The sequence below is a fragment of the Photinus pyralis genome, unplaced genomic scaffold (genome assembly GCF_008802855.1).
Source record: "Photinus pyralis isolate 1611_PpyrPB1 unplaced genomic scaffold, Ppyr1.3 Ppyr1.4_LG3b, whole genome shotgun sequence".
NCBI classification, from domain to species: domain Eukaryota; kingdom Metazoa; phylum Arthropoda; class Insecta; order Coleoptera; family Lampyridae; genus Photinus; species Photinus pyralis.
In genome coordinates, this window is record NW_022170510.1 from 11123031 (window position 1) to 11137203 (window position 14173).

The 14173-nt window shown below is 35.9% G+C and overlaps 1 protein-coding gene across 1 annotated transcript in view; it reads left to right on the plus strand.

Moving 5' to 3' along the window:
- The first annotated feature begins 8441 nt into the window (after positions 1-8441).
- The window catches only part of LOC116166355 (fat-like cadherin-related tumor suppressor homolog), a 288265-nt gene continuing 282533 nt past the window's right edge, over positions 8442-14173 (plus strand). Inside the window, exon 1 of the mRNA XM_031481312.1 lies at positions 8442-8573. The gene's annotated coding sequence lies outside the window, so the exon portion shown is untranslated. The remainder of the gene's footprint in view (positions 8574-14173) is intronic.

Consider the following 14173-nt stretch of genomic DNA (forward strand, 5'->3'; position numbering starts at 1 on the left):
AGTTACTTAAAGAGAAGTGTGAATGACGTAGGTATATAACCCCTATTTTTTGTTGTGTAATAAAGACTTTGGAAAAGTTATGTGTTAGACGATGATTCTTATTGTTTGTTGCGTAATTGTACTGGTCACATTTAAAATTCTTGAAAGTAACGAAAAGAGGAGAAGAGAAAGAGGAGAAAAGATAAAGCTCTAAAAGAAACATACATGTTAAAATAATGCTGTGTTATATCTAATACATACTTAACGGCGTAAATCACTATTGTAATTGTAAATTCGTTAGATACAGCGTAGTCGATGGAGTAAGGCAACTACTACACGTACACCAGAAAGAGAGAAAAACTCCAAAGAAAATATTAAAATAGCCCAATACAAATGTCGTTTCAGGTAGACATAAGTTAAGTAAAGACTTGGGTTTTTCCTGGGTATCAAATTAAGAAGTCAGTAATTGTTGGGTTTAGTCTGCGCATCTAACAACTGCGTTGAATTATTGAAGATGTGACAACCCTACTCTCAAGCGAACGTAAGGGTTGTTCGTTGAACAAGACGGGTGCTGCTACCTTAGAATCAGCGTGACCTGTTTGACAGAATAGGAATAAAGAAACTTGCGGATTTTGCCATGCAAACGCAAAATTCCTCAATTCTTTCTTTCTGATGCATTATAATCCAATCTCAGATGACGCTTGTCAGTCATCTAGATTAGACATTCTCAATCCAGCTCTTTCAACGCCTCCGCATCTACCGTAGAAATTTAAATTTGTAGTCCAATACATATGTAAAATAAATCCGATTTAAAAGGCATAGGTACATCGAATTGCCATTGAAAATCTTGATATAGGCACGGGATTCGTAAAATGCGTATATCAGAAATGAGATGGTAAATATTTCGGACTACTGCAGCTTAGTTAGAAGAAATCTCCCCTTACATGTAAAATACCCTATAAATAGAAAAGATTCGGGGAAACCCCTACAAATGCAAAAAGTAGGGAGAATAAGTATTCAAGGGTGGTGAGTCACTTACAAAGTATCTTCTCCTTCACGACGCTCATACATTTTATTATATTCCACAAGAGGAATGGAATCTATTCATAAATAGAAACTAAGACTAACCCCTTTCCCTAACAATACAATCACCTGAGTGTCAGAAATATCGATAAGTGGTCCATCCCTTCAGAAACAAAGCGGAATACTGAACGTTATCTATCCCCCTTAAATTTGAATGTCGTTACCGTTATGCTTTGTTTAATTGATCTGACGGGCGACGGCATTATTTCCAGCTTTGACCCAATTTATAATGCTTTATTCATGTACAAAAATTAAACTTGCTCGCTATTTGCGATGTAGGCAACGTACGTAGCACTAGCGTAGCTATGGTTGTCATGGAATTTCACAGAAAGTGCGAGCTGTTCTAAATCGGTTATCTCATTATAAATTGAATGAGTATCATTGAATAAAATGTGGTTTTTATTCAATGATGAGTATAGAAAAGACCAGAAAAATGGTACCTATTCAATTAAGATCATAAACGATGATAATTTACCATTTAGGGCGTCTAGAAATTGAAATGATTTGGTAAACCCAATATAGCAAAATAACAATTTCAGCGTGTAGCCGTGTTGGGAGATACGGAGGCTTAGGGCTGTTTGCGATAAAACCAGCAACGGTCGTGGAATAATAAACCGAAACACATAGGGAAACGAATTCCTCTTACAAAGGTCATTATTAACTATCTATTGATTGAATGTGACCAGTGGCTAGGACATTAAAACGCGCATATTACTGCTCCATTTTATTACTGGACGACATTTCTGGAAGAATATTCCTTATTACCTATTGCAAATGAGAAAATTGACTTGAAAATCTCTACTTTTAACTCTTCATTGGGAAATGCGCAATTTCAATTTGGATTAAATTAAACTAATTTTTATCTTTGAGTACTGTACACCAATGGTCCCAAAGTGGAACTTCATCAAACGATTTTAATACAAATTGATGTTCATAAAACAAAAACGGTCCCTTATAAACAGCATGAAATCGACATTAAATTAAAGTTAAAATCCTTGAGGATTCATTTGCGGAAAAATGAGGCCAGATCATCAGATATAGATTTTCGTGCCTTATATAAGATTTGAACTTACAGTGTTCCTGGATGTACGTTGTTAGAGGGCGAAAGTAAATGAAATCTCACTCTGTTTAAGACGCACCATTATTTAGGTCTAGTTTTAGCGTAATTTTTAATTCAATTTTCGATATTTTTAAATAATAGATTTAACAACTCTTGTGGGTTCGGAGATCGTATAAAAGCCGATCAATGGGCAGGGGAGGTGACGAGTCCAATCGCCTTATAAATCCCTCGCCTTCCTATTCCCACACAATCCCGTGTATCCTTCCTTATTCATTCCGCTAGCAGAAGCAAAATGGCGTTCTTTTGATATTTTGACTATGCATTACGACTTTTCGAAAAAAACTCTTTCTTCGCAGGGGTTCAGATTGGGACTCTGTGCTCCAGTTAATGACATTTAAGAGAAAGGAAGGAGATTTTACGACTGTGGGTCTTTTCTTAATAAGTAGAACTCTATATGGGTTAGTGGGATATGTTAAGGACGCCAAAAAATTACTTGTGGAAACTATCTATCAAGCAACCAGTTCAAACTTTCATCGAAGTGTGACATTTTCGGAGGTTGTACCCTATGAGGAGTGTTGTTTTTTTGGAGGAACTTACTAATCTGAATGAAGAGCATACCAAAGACTGGAAATAAACCTCGTGGGGGGAATCAGGCCCCGGGTTATAAAAGCTATAGCCCAGTGAGGGCGCCACTTTATGCGTGGTCGCAAAATGTGCTAAATTATATATTTTTTTCACTATTTAGGCTTGTGGATAATTTTTGTCAAAATAAATGTGCTAAAATGACAATACCTTTGATAACAAGTAATTATGGTCTCCTGCATATTTATTATGTATGCATGTATAATAGGTAGTAGTGATATTGCGTACGAAAATATTTATAACGGTCACGGTTGGGTCATGGTTCTAAAAAAAATAACGGTTCGGTTCTGCGCATCTTTTTCGGTCTTCGGTTCTAGTTTTTTTAGAAAGTATGGCATTCAAAAAATTCATTATAACAAACGTAATTTGTTAATTAATACGTGTGAAAAAGAAGTAAAAAGTAATGGATACCAAAACTTGCGTATCTTTAGTGTAGATAATTTACAACGACAAGAGGAATAAAGGGGGAAGAGGAAAATATGTATTTAAACTTAATTTATTAATGAAAAACAGAAAAAATACACCAAGACTAATGTAAAAAAATTATGTATGGAGTATCGTTTTTTATTTTTATTTTCTAAAACCTCGCCCCTGCGCAACGGGTTGATCAAAAGCTCAGGCATTCGCATCTAAAGCCTTTCCAGCGGAGCTTCCAATCCCTAAACTGAGGAATTGTCGTTATCCGCTGAGGCAAGCCTTGGAAGCGGAAGAGACGTGACTGCTTGGATGTGAATTGGGGTTGATGCAGCTCTAGAGGAAAAATTTTGCTGATTTAGGGCCTGGGTGAAAGCTTGGATGAGTTCTTGTGGGTTCACAACTTGTAATAACTGAGGGGGAATCACTTCCGGGTTGCGTATTGCCAATGTATTGTACAACTCAGAGCGGTCAATTTTCTGCAGTGCTCTATGCTTTGGCAATGGTGTACGCAATAGGTAGTATGGCAATCCATCGTTCGCTACAGATCACATTATAATGACGTTGCTCTGAAATGCACAGTATTTTGTAGTGGATGCGAATATGTGTCCAAACTCCGTTTAGTTGTCGGCTCCAACCATCTTAAATAAAGTGTTATCGTTCATAATACATAACGTAAAACTCGTGTAGGCATTTTATCAAAAATATATAGTGAACTCAAGACATTTTATATTTTTAGGATTTTAGTGATAATATACAGAGTAAATTTGTAACTTGATATATTCCAGTTTTATTTTTATTTTCGTAAATCAAGTAATTTTTTTTTCAAAAAAATGCCCAGACACGACAATATTATATGTATAGGATTTGTTAAAAAATCGATTAATATATTTTTTATGACTGAAGTAAAAATTGAAAACTATCTTGAGGAGGGTCGTCCTATTAATAGTGTAGTATTCTATTCTTACACTGTGTTAATAGTAAGAGCTCATGTCTGTTAAGTACTTTCTAGAGGTGCTAGCCTAGCAGTATCAGATACTTAAATACTGCAGATTGACTGTTATAACTATAGTAATAACAACGAGTTGATTGTGCCTACTACAAAATAATGTGCATTTCAGAGTAATGTTATTATAATGTGATCTGTAGCGAACGATGAATTGCCATACTACCTGTTGCGTATACCATTGCCAAAGCATAGAGCACTACAGAAAATGGACCGCTCTGTGTTGTACAATACATTGGCAATACGCTTCCGGGTTGGGTGCCTGGTTAGCTTGTCTTCCTCTTGTCATTTTGACAGAGAATCACTAGCAATTTTATCACATTCGCAAAAACGCTTTTCAAGCACTTTAATTAACTTGTTGGTTATTTAACTAATTCGACTGCGCCATGTGGAGCAATTATGTAGTTTATAATTTATTTTATGTCTTACTAACCTATCATAGCACATTTTATGTCTGTGATACGCGGGCATAAAGTACCACTTTATGCCCTAGGGCATTAAGTATCACCATAGTAACTCATTTATACTTAATGACAAAACAAACAAATATTTGCAGGTCTTTGACAATTAGAAACGTCAATTATTAATTGTCAATACCTATTAAATCACAAGATTGGCCTTATTTCGTATAGTTTCTGGAACTTCTTGCTCATTCACGATGAATTGAATTATTCAAAATTACGTTTGACGTTTGGATGGTTTTAATCACATTAGCAAATTCGAACCAAGCATACTCGATCAAACATAATGAATTATTTTGTAAACGAATTTGGACGAAGAAAACTATTTGTAAAACATAAAAAAATTGTGTATGTACCACGGGCATAAACTGATGTTTATACTCTCGGGCGACTAAAAAGCTCTCGGGCCATAGGCCCTCGAGCTTTTTAACTCGTCGCCCTCGAGAATATAAACATCACCATTATGCCCTTAATACATAAATAACTAATAATAAGAAGGTTCGGAGGCATTCGAATAACGTGACTTTATATTTTTTAATAGCACTAGCAGACCAATTGTTTTTCTTATTTAAATAAGTAGCTCAATTAATAATAATCAATTAATATCACACAGATCATATAGTAATTTTCGCGAGTAGTGTAGAAGAAGCAAAATTAAAAGTAAAACTGTTAGAAGAAGCTGCAAACAAAATCGGATTACAATATCCTATAGTAAAACAGAATATATATCCAATGATAAAAATTGTGACAAATTTTTAGTTTAAAAATGGATAAACATTTTAAAATTTTAAATATCTAGGAGTATACTCGTACAGCCTTTTGACCATTTGACGGAATTTTCATCTGATAAGGAGCCACAATTTGCTGAAATTGGTCACGGGGTCAAGATTTGTATGTAACGCAAATTATAATTTTGGACCTTTGGATATTCGTGTACGTTATCCCATTGGGGAGTTTATTTTTGATTTAATATTTGTAGACAATAATTCGGCATTTATTTTGGTATCTAATTGACTTGTATCCTTTGTAATCCCCTCGAATCTTCTCAATTTCATGCGGGGAGAATGGTGGAGTGGCGCTCAATCCCTGATAGGTGCAACGAAGTAACGAAGATCATTTTACCCAGAACGAACTACCGCTGTGAAAGATTCTCCAGCTCTTATTTTGTGTTTTACCCTGAACTAGTGATACTAGTCACTAGGGTGATCTCGGGAAACTTCACAGCGGTTGTTCGTTTCTGGGCAAATAATCACGGTGACGGTTACGGTTACCAAAAATCATTGTCGAGCGCTACCCAATTTCTTGCGTACAAATATCGACTCACCCTGTAAGAAATTGGGAAGATACCAGGGAAACAATAAAGACATCAACTAACGAAATAACGGCTTGTTAACGTTTGTCAAAAATAATATCCAATGGATAAATAAATAAGTGAGAAATTCTCTTCACAATACATCTCGAAATTACCTCAAATAATATTTCAAACGTTACAGTAAACTAGGTAAACTCTCCAACGAATCCCCAAAGTACAGTAAAATTCAAAATATAAGCACTATCCCAATTTAGTATTGAAGTTCTAACAATAATTATCAACAATTTACTATTGACTTCGGTCAAACTGCCATATAAAGTATAAGTAAGGAGATGCAAACACTTAAAAGAACAATTTTGTGCGCAATCAAATTGGAAACCGAAAGCTTTAGGAGCTGTTCCGGGAATGAGCTCAGTAGTCCCAGCCCATAACCATCCCTGAAGGTCAAATAATAAAGAAAAACTCCCAAGCCGCTCGGAATCTAGGTAATGATAGTGCCTGAAGGGCCTATCATACTTGTAATATGCTGTCGTATCGTGTACGAATTTAATGGTACGCTACTTCAGACGGAAGCTAGCATACTAACAATTATATGCGCGTGCAAAGCAAAACGATCATGAATCGCAGAAAGTACCTTGATTTCGAATAGGTATAAAAATGGATGTATAACATTAATTACTCGTTGTATTTAAGAAGATAAAGGTTTACAACAGTTTCATTCGCTCCCTCGAATTAAATCCTTATCACGGTATGGATGGCCGCTCCCTGGTTATATCAACTTAACAGTTTTGGGAGAAGTGGCATAAAAGTTATTTGACGAAATAGGCTTAAATGGCAACAAAGTCCAAATCTTAAAGAAAACATGTTAGTTGTTCTTAAGGAAGGTATTGTCCCGCCGTTATATTCGCCGATGGGACGAATTACGAAAATAACTTATGGCAAAGATCAAAAGGTTAAAAGATCGTCTTGAGTCACTCCGACATATTAACAACATTCCTAAAAGATGGGTGTTTCCAGTCCCCCGAAAAAAAGAAGAGGAAGGAAAAAAAGCCTAATTAAATCAGAGGCCTCGAAATTCTCTCCCCAGATTAAGGAGCAGTTCGACTACGTGATCCAAAAGAAAAACCCAAATTAAAGTTTCCAACGGGAATTTTTTAGAAGGCGCAAGCCACTTCGGTTTCGAAATAATAAAATTGTGCCAGCAGTTCTCCAACAATAAAATCAGTGACCGTAAAACAGAACTGTTACAAAAAATGAAGTGCTCTAGGCAGTGAATGTTGTAGTATAATTTAATTCTAAAAAAATTCTGAAAGAAGAGAGGATGATCTTGAAACATTTTATGCCCAAACCAAATAGAGAAAGCAGGACTTAAATCTAGCAATTAAATTTATAAGGAAATAGAAACAGAGATGATTAAGATTTTTTGGACATATAATACGAGTATATAGATAAAATAATAATAGACCCGCAAAACAAATTTCCACCTTCTGATTGATTTAGGAAAATTAGATGGCGAATGTTCCTTGAAAGCGTCAATAATTTCAAATGGTTTGTTTCCATTAAATTTGTGATATTTGAAATAATGCCAGAAGTATTTGAAATTATTTGCGATTAAAATAAGTAAACAATAAGGGGAACAAGACAATGTAAAAAATATAAGTATGAGAAGGAATTGTCGTGAGTGAATTGACCGGATGAAGTTAACCTCGGATACACTGAGGGCAAATATACTGGCGGCAAAATTTTACTGGGGTGGAGAGGGCGGGATAATCCAAGAGCGAAAATCTGATGTATACTGTCAACCCATTATTTCTACTATAATACGTTTTTGTTGAGTATCTCATTATGAGAACGCTTTTAATGAATGGGACAATTTGGGACAAGGCTATACGCATAGCAGTTATTTCAAAGACGAGTCCGCTCGTTGAGGTAGCTGGTAGATCTTTCCTCGGTGTCAATTTTCTTTGGGGTGGGTTCTAATATAGTCTTCCCGAGGCGAATTTTCCGAGGGACGAACCTTGCGAGTGAATTGTGCGGTGGCGAATTATCCGGGACACAAGGAAATCTTAACGGTGCGTATTTTCCGGAGCGGATCTTCCGGAGGCGAATTTTCCGAGGACGAGTTTACGAAACAAATACCTACTCAGCAATAATTCTGTTAAGTGATAAAGGAAATTCTGGGGTTCTGGGGTCAAGGGGGAAGGGTAGGTAATAAATGCACTCGTTTTCCGTTATTCCAGATCCAATAACGTTGAGGTTCCCACACATACAGGGGCGAGATAAAAGCGTCGAAGAGTTTTTAAAGTGTTTAACGATTATAAGGGAAAAATTAGTCGGTAATATAATTAAAGAATTTTGTTTAAAAAATACGAACGAGTTTGTGTGAAACGGTTCGTGTGTTATCGACGTGTGCCGGTTACCGATGATGCAATTTGAACGGTGGCCCGACCCCGGTCTTGAATCCAGTCAGTTCGTGAGCGTCGTCGTCTTGCGAGAGTTTGAGTTAGTGCCGCTTTTTCGTGTGCGTGTTTTATAAAACTTTGTACGTTCTGTGAAAAGTTTTTTGATGCACTTCTTTTGGAATATTCTTACTTCTTCGTCCGGTCGGTAGTTGAGGTGAGTTGTTGTCGCTTACCCCTTTGCTTGGGCCGGTTGATGTGCTGTTGGGTGTGTTGACCGGCACGCTCGATTAAGGCCATTTTTATTACATTTAATAACCCAGCTGTTCGTAACTCTCAACAATGCTTACATATCGGTATGGAATGCGTGAGTCGGTAGATTAAATCGTTTTCAATATAAATTCTTTTTTTAATAAGTGAAATGCAGCAGCCGCCATTATTTCTTTAGACATCGTCTGTCCTTCGTGATTGTTACTTGGAAAGTCGGCAGGTAGGTAGTAACTTCAAAGTTCAAACTGGCAGACGAGACGCTAAGAAAAGTAAGGCGTATGCTTCGTTTCTCCATTCTTTATTTTAAAATTGTTTACGTTTCTCGCAAAGCAAAACAAGTTACTCGCCTCCGGCAATTCTAACTGTATGTACATACTTTCAGTTTCAGCCCATCATCGCATACATATTTTTTACTCCAACGTAGCATCGTTAAAAAAATATGCGCCCTCTTACCATTTTCCGATTTTGATTTATTACGAAAATTATAAGAAAATATTTTTCTTGTAAAAAGTTTTCCAAATTTATAGCGTTTAATCTACCTCCAGTTAGAAGTTCTGTCAGTTAGTCGCGTTTTTCTTCGCAATTTTTCGAACGATGTTACATTTAGATGAATGCTCCTAGTGATTTAAGTGGTTGTAGTTAGGCAGGTATTTGGTGTTGAGAAAAATCTCCACAGCATTACTTACCACGTGGCGGTTTAGGGAGAATTTATTATAAATATTGTTTACTGCAGATTATATAACTAAAACCTTTGGGTAAGTATCTCTCATATGTTCTTGAACTTTGAAAATGTCACTGTTACAGCCCACAGCTTCTGGAGTTGTTGCCACTAAACAACAGCTTATAAGTTGGCGATGTAAGTCACTTGCCATCATGTGTAAAATTTCGAAAATATGCAATTGTATGCGGAAGGAATGAGAAGGATTGGAGGACTTTGATGTTTTAGTTCGATTCATTGCGACAGCAGAGTGAAATGCTAACATAAACAGAAGGTGATGGTCTAATATTCGATTAAAATGGCAGTGAAGAGCAATAATAAAGAAAAATATTCAAGTGTCGGCTGATAACATCTTACCGAGTGCTTACTGAATCTGTTCTACTCGAGGTTTTACTAACATTAGTAATACAAAGTGGTAGTCTCAGTGTAAAAACAACCCCAACAAAATCTGAATTGATTTGAATTCTCAGAGAGGACCAAAATCACGCCATGATGCGTAGAGAAATAGCTACCTCAAGGATCCTCAATTAGGAGTCCGTCCCTTAAATCTTCTAGAAAGGTACATTGTTGTACCCGAACTGTACTAAATAAGAGCGACTTTGACTATATTACCAAGGGCCAGTTTTTGAACTCCTATACGTAAGTACAGTTGTTGCATGGAAAAAAAGCCTTTAGTGGAACGGTGAGAGTAGAGAATAACGTGGGGGTTTACACCGAGATTGCCGGATATCCAAATGTTAATAGTATTCTCTCACCGTTTTAGAATAATAAATTTTTAAAATTACCACCACAAATTCAATTTTTCACATAAAAACTTGAATATCGGCGAAGCCCTTGGAGCAAAGGGTCAACTATGGGGCATCGTTGTACTCCAAATTCGACGTAGAATCCGAAAATGTAGAAAAAATAGGGGGTCCCTATTTAAAATAACAAAGTTGATGGCTACTTCCGGTGTTTCCGGAAGTGGCGCCATCTTGAAAATATTTTAGTTCAATTCAGCATGTGCCAAAACCCTTAAAGAACTTATCAGTTTATCTTCATTTTCAAAGGTTTTCCATATCTTTCTAACTGATGCTCGTCAAGAATGACCCTGTATATACAGGGTGACAATTTGAAAACTTACCACCCCCCATATCTTAGTAAATAAACGAGATATTTAAAAAAATCAAAATCCGTTTCGGTAATTCGGAGGGGAATCACAATGACATAGTTGGCGACGCACCCCCTCCAACCCCCTGCGCCCCAGCCACCCCAACTTTTAAATCTTAAATAGTGACCCCCCATGTGATACGTCGTTGGAAAGCTCTGAAAAAATGCTTTCCAGCCATACCAAATGGCATTACATTTAGGTTAGTAATTATCGTGAAAATCAAAAAATTAACTGGTCACCCTGTATATAGCTAGTAGTACCGGAATTACAATTCAAAAAAGACAATTTGGCGACCATACATGGGGGTTAAGATTTATAACCCTTTGCGCAGTCGTCCATCAGGGTGTTTTCCCTGCACGTTAATTGGGGAATCGTTATCAACCTCTCACGTGAATTTCATCGGGATATTACGAGAGGTTCCTGAGATAATGTACGACGGTGGGTTTTTCAACCCCCTTTGAATGGCGTGCACCGGGATGTTTATCTTGTATATTACTTAATTGTGGAATTATTGTTAGCAACTCACTGTTACATTTGATAGAGGAGCTGCTTATACCTGTATACCGAGCTGTATACCATATCGCCTAGGTAATATCAGATTGAAGTACAATCTTCACCCTCTTCGATATCTTTATCTGGAGCAGATGATGAAAATCTTAAGGTTCAATCTGTAACGTGCATCTCTGACGTATCATACTAAATTTCTTAAGAGTTTAGGTAGCGCATAGGATGTCATTCGTGCTGCATTCTTGAAGCGCGTGGATCTTATTTTATCTAGTAGGTAGTCCTTAAGAAAGGAATTGCTTACGCTTCTTGTAGATAATGAATTGTGGATTATTTTAGTGTGGCGACAAGAGCCAATTCTAATTAACTTTCATTTGCTTTTATTTCAATTAACGTATAAATTTAACTGTGGCTTTGCATGCGATTTGCGTACGCATTTTAATTTAAAAAAATGTGATTTAACTCATATAACATTAGTATTAACAATCGAGTTTATCGAGCAAATAGATTCTATTTTGTGCCTGCACCTCTAATATAACACCCAATCAGGTAACGCAGAGGTTATTGATGAAAATCCCTCTGTAATTTGCCTAAAGAAGTGCAGGAACAAAATAAAATATTGTAACGTCATTTTAATTACGTGATTATAATTAATTTATTCATGAATTTGTAACAGTCTTGTACACAAATTTATAACATGTAAATTTATCACATACAAGCGCGAACTAATAATCACTTCGGCATCGATTATAGAATTGCCATTAAACACAATTCGATTTGATTGTATAGACAACGGAAAGTTTCTAGAAAGATCACGGAGATTGTCGAGAAGAGCCAGTGATACTTGGTCCTGAGAAAAATAAATATTTTTGGTATAACATTTATCTCTTCGTTAAGTCTTTTGCGAGGTCTTTTGTTATAATAAATATTAATTAAGTTCTTCTACTGTAGAATTGCAGTTTCGGATAAAGAGCGATCTTTAGTATTTAATATTTATCTACAAAATTAAATGATATGATAGCGTCTCCTAATGGCTTATGCTAGTAACGCTTTTATTTCTTTTCGTGAATTAAGCGATCAGAAATAGATACCGTTTTTCTATTCCAAGATGCACGTTTTTTTTCAAATCCCACGTGTTTTAGCGTACGCACGAGCCAGTGACACTAAATCGTGTGTCATTTCCTATTTTCGTTAACGAGGTGCGGGATTTTAAAGTGTACGATTTATTATTGTTTCTTTCCTAAATGTCTTGCAACATAAAACTGCAGTACCATTTGTTTCCTGAAGATCGCAATTAATTGTACTTGAAAAATAACGTTTTCAACTCAGTTTTCGATGACTTTCGAACATCGGTGTAATTTAGAATTTGAATAATAAAGTAGCTGGGGTGACATTGAAGACATCGTATGGAAATTTGTTAGTTGGGGAGGAGTACCCACTCACTGTTACTATTAAATTCCTTCATCTGGATATCTGGGCACTTCGAAAACGAAACAGATCCATTTTCGGTTTCGTTAAAGTTTCAAGAAACATTTGGGGGACGTTAAATTGGGATTCGAAAGGAAACCTTCTACTCTTATAGCAACTTTATTGCATTTATAGGGCAAGTAACATCGTTGGAAAGGCTTTCCTTTCTTGAAGATTCTTTTAGATTCAAAACCATTGTTTTCTGGATATTCCAGAAGAAAATCTCGTCGGTTTGAATAGCGCCGTATTTGAAAAACGCTTATTTCTCCAGGTGTATACAAACAAGTTGTAAATCAGCATATGCATGATTAAAGCGCATTTTTGGTAATGCAGGTCAGTATTTTATTAGCGAAGTTTAAAATTATCGATCTCACGAGTAATTTTGGCTGCGTTAAATAATTAATTTTATTTAATTTCAATTGACGGTACGTCTTCATTTTGTAAAACAAATCACAAAGTAAATAATAAGTTTTTATACTGGTAGCGCTATCTAACGGTAAAATTATAGCACCTCCGAAACCCATATCGAAATTATTTTCTTCATATCGATTTCACAAGTAATCTAACTCAAAATAGAGTAGTGCCTGCACATCTACACTATATCAGAAAGCTTTTAGTGAAAATTTGAAGTCTCTAGCTATTGTAGTTGTGGAGATCTAACGCGGACAGCCGGCCTGCCAGCAATGACGAATATAATAGCGTATTTTTTTCAAAAATGCGCTAAAAACCATAAAATCCGAGGCAGCAAACTCGACACCTACAGAACTTTACAGAAGAAAATACTTCCGCACTTTTGTTGCTCAAAAGTTGTGTAAGTGCAACTCAAAACAATCAAGATTAACTGAGTTCAATGACACATTGGCCTACACTAATTATTTTTGTAATTAAAGGTACATAGGTAATTAGGCAGTTAAATGTTTAATAAATAATGGACGGCCAGCAAATGGTTATTTTTAAATTGGTGGGTCTTATCGGAAATTGCCGATCCCCGATGTCCCATTTATATTTATCTTGTAAATATTGCGATGAGTCAAAATAAATAGCTATCGGTGATTAGTAGATATGTTTCCTCATCACTTTCATTCATCTTGTGGCGCCATTCCATTAATGCGATGGTACTCCCCAGTTTTTCTTCTACAAATTGATATATTATTACTGATTTTTTAGGAGTAATCGACTTTATCGATTTGTAAAGACCGCCTGAAAGTATCAAAGTTGATATTGCAATTAGAATCTTAACACGTTTTTACACAGTTTTTAATCTGAATATCAAGATTTTTTGAAAAAAGAGCGTCAAAATTTTTCGTCATTTTCTGTATTTATTGTGGCAGATGCCCATTTTTTTTCGCTATTTTAATAAAAAAAAGTATCGAAGAGTTGATTCATGAAATGAAAGGATATTTTTTCAATGAATGTAAACCACTTAAAAGCATTACTTCATTTAGTACAGCTGATCTCTCTCTTATTTACATTGTCGAACACTTATATTTTTACGATAAGTTATCGTTGTTGACAAAGTGAAATCATTGATATTAATGGCAGAGATGAAACTACGGGAGCTTCCTTTTCAATACATTTCGAAATAAGACCTTTGGTTTTGGAAGACGTCCGAATTATACACGGTTAATGGCCGTTGCATTTGATAAAAGCGTATCTTTGTACTTACATAATAAACAAGGATGCCTGTTACGTCTTCATTAAAAATCCT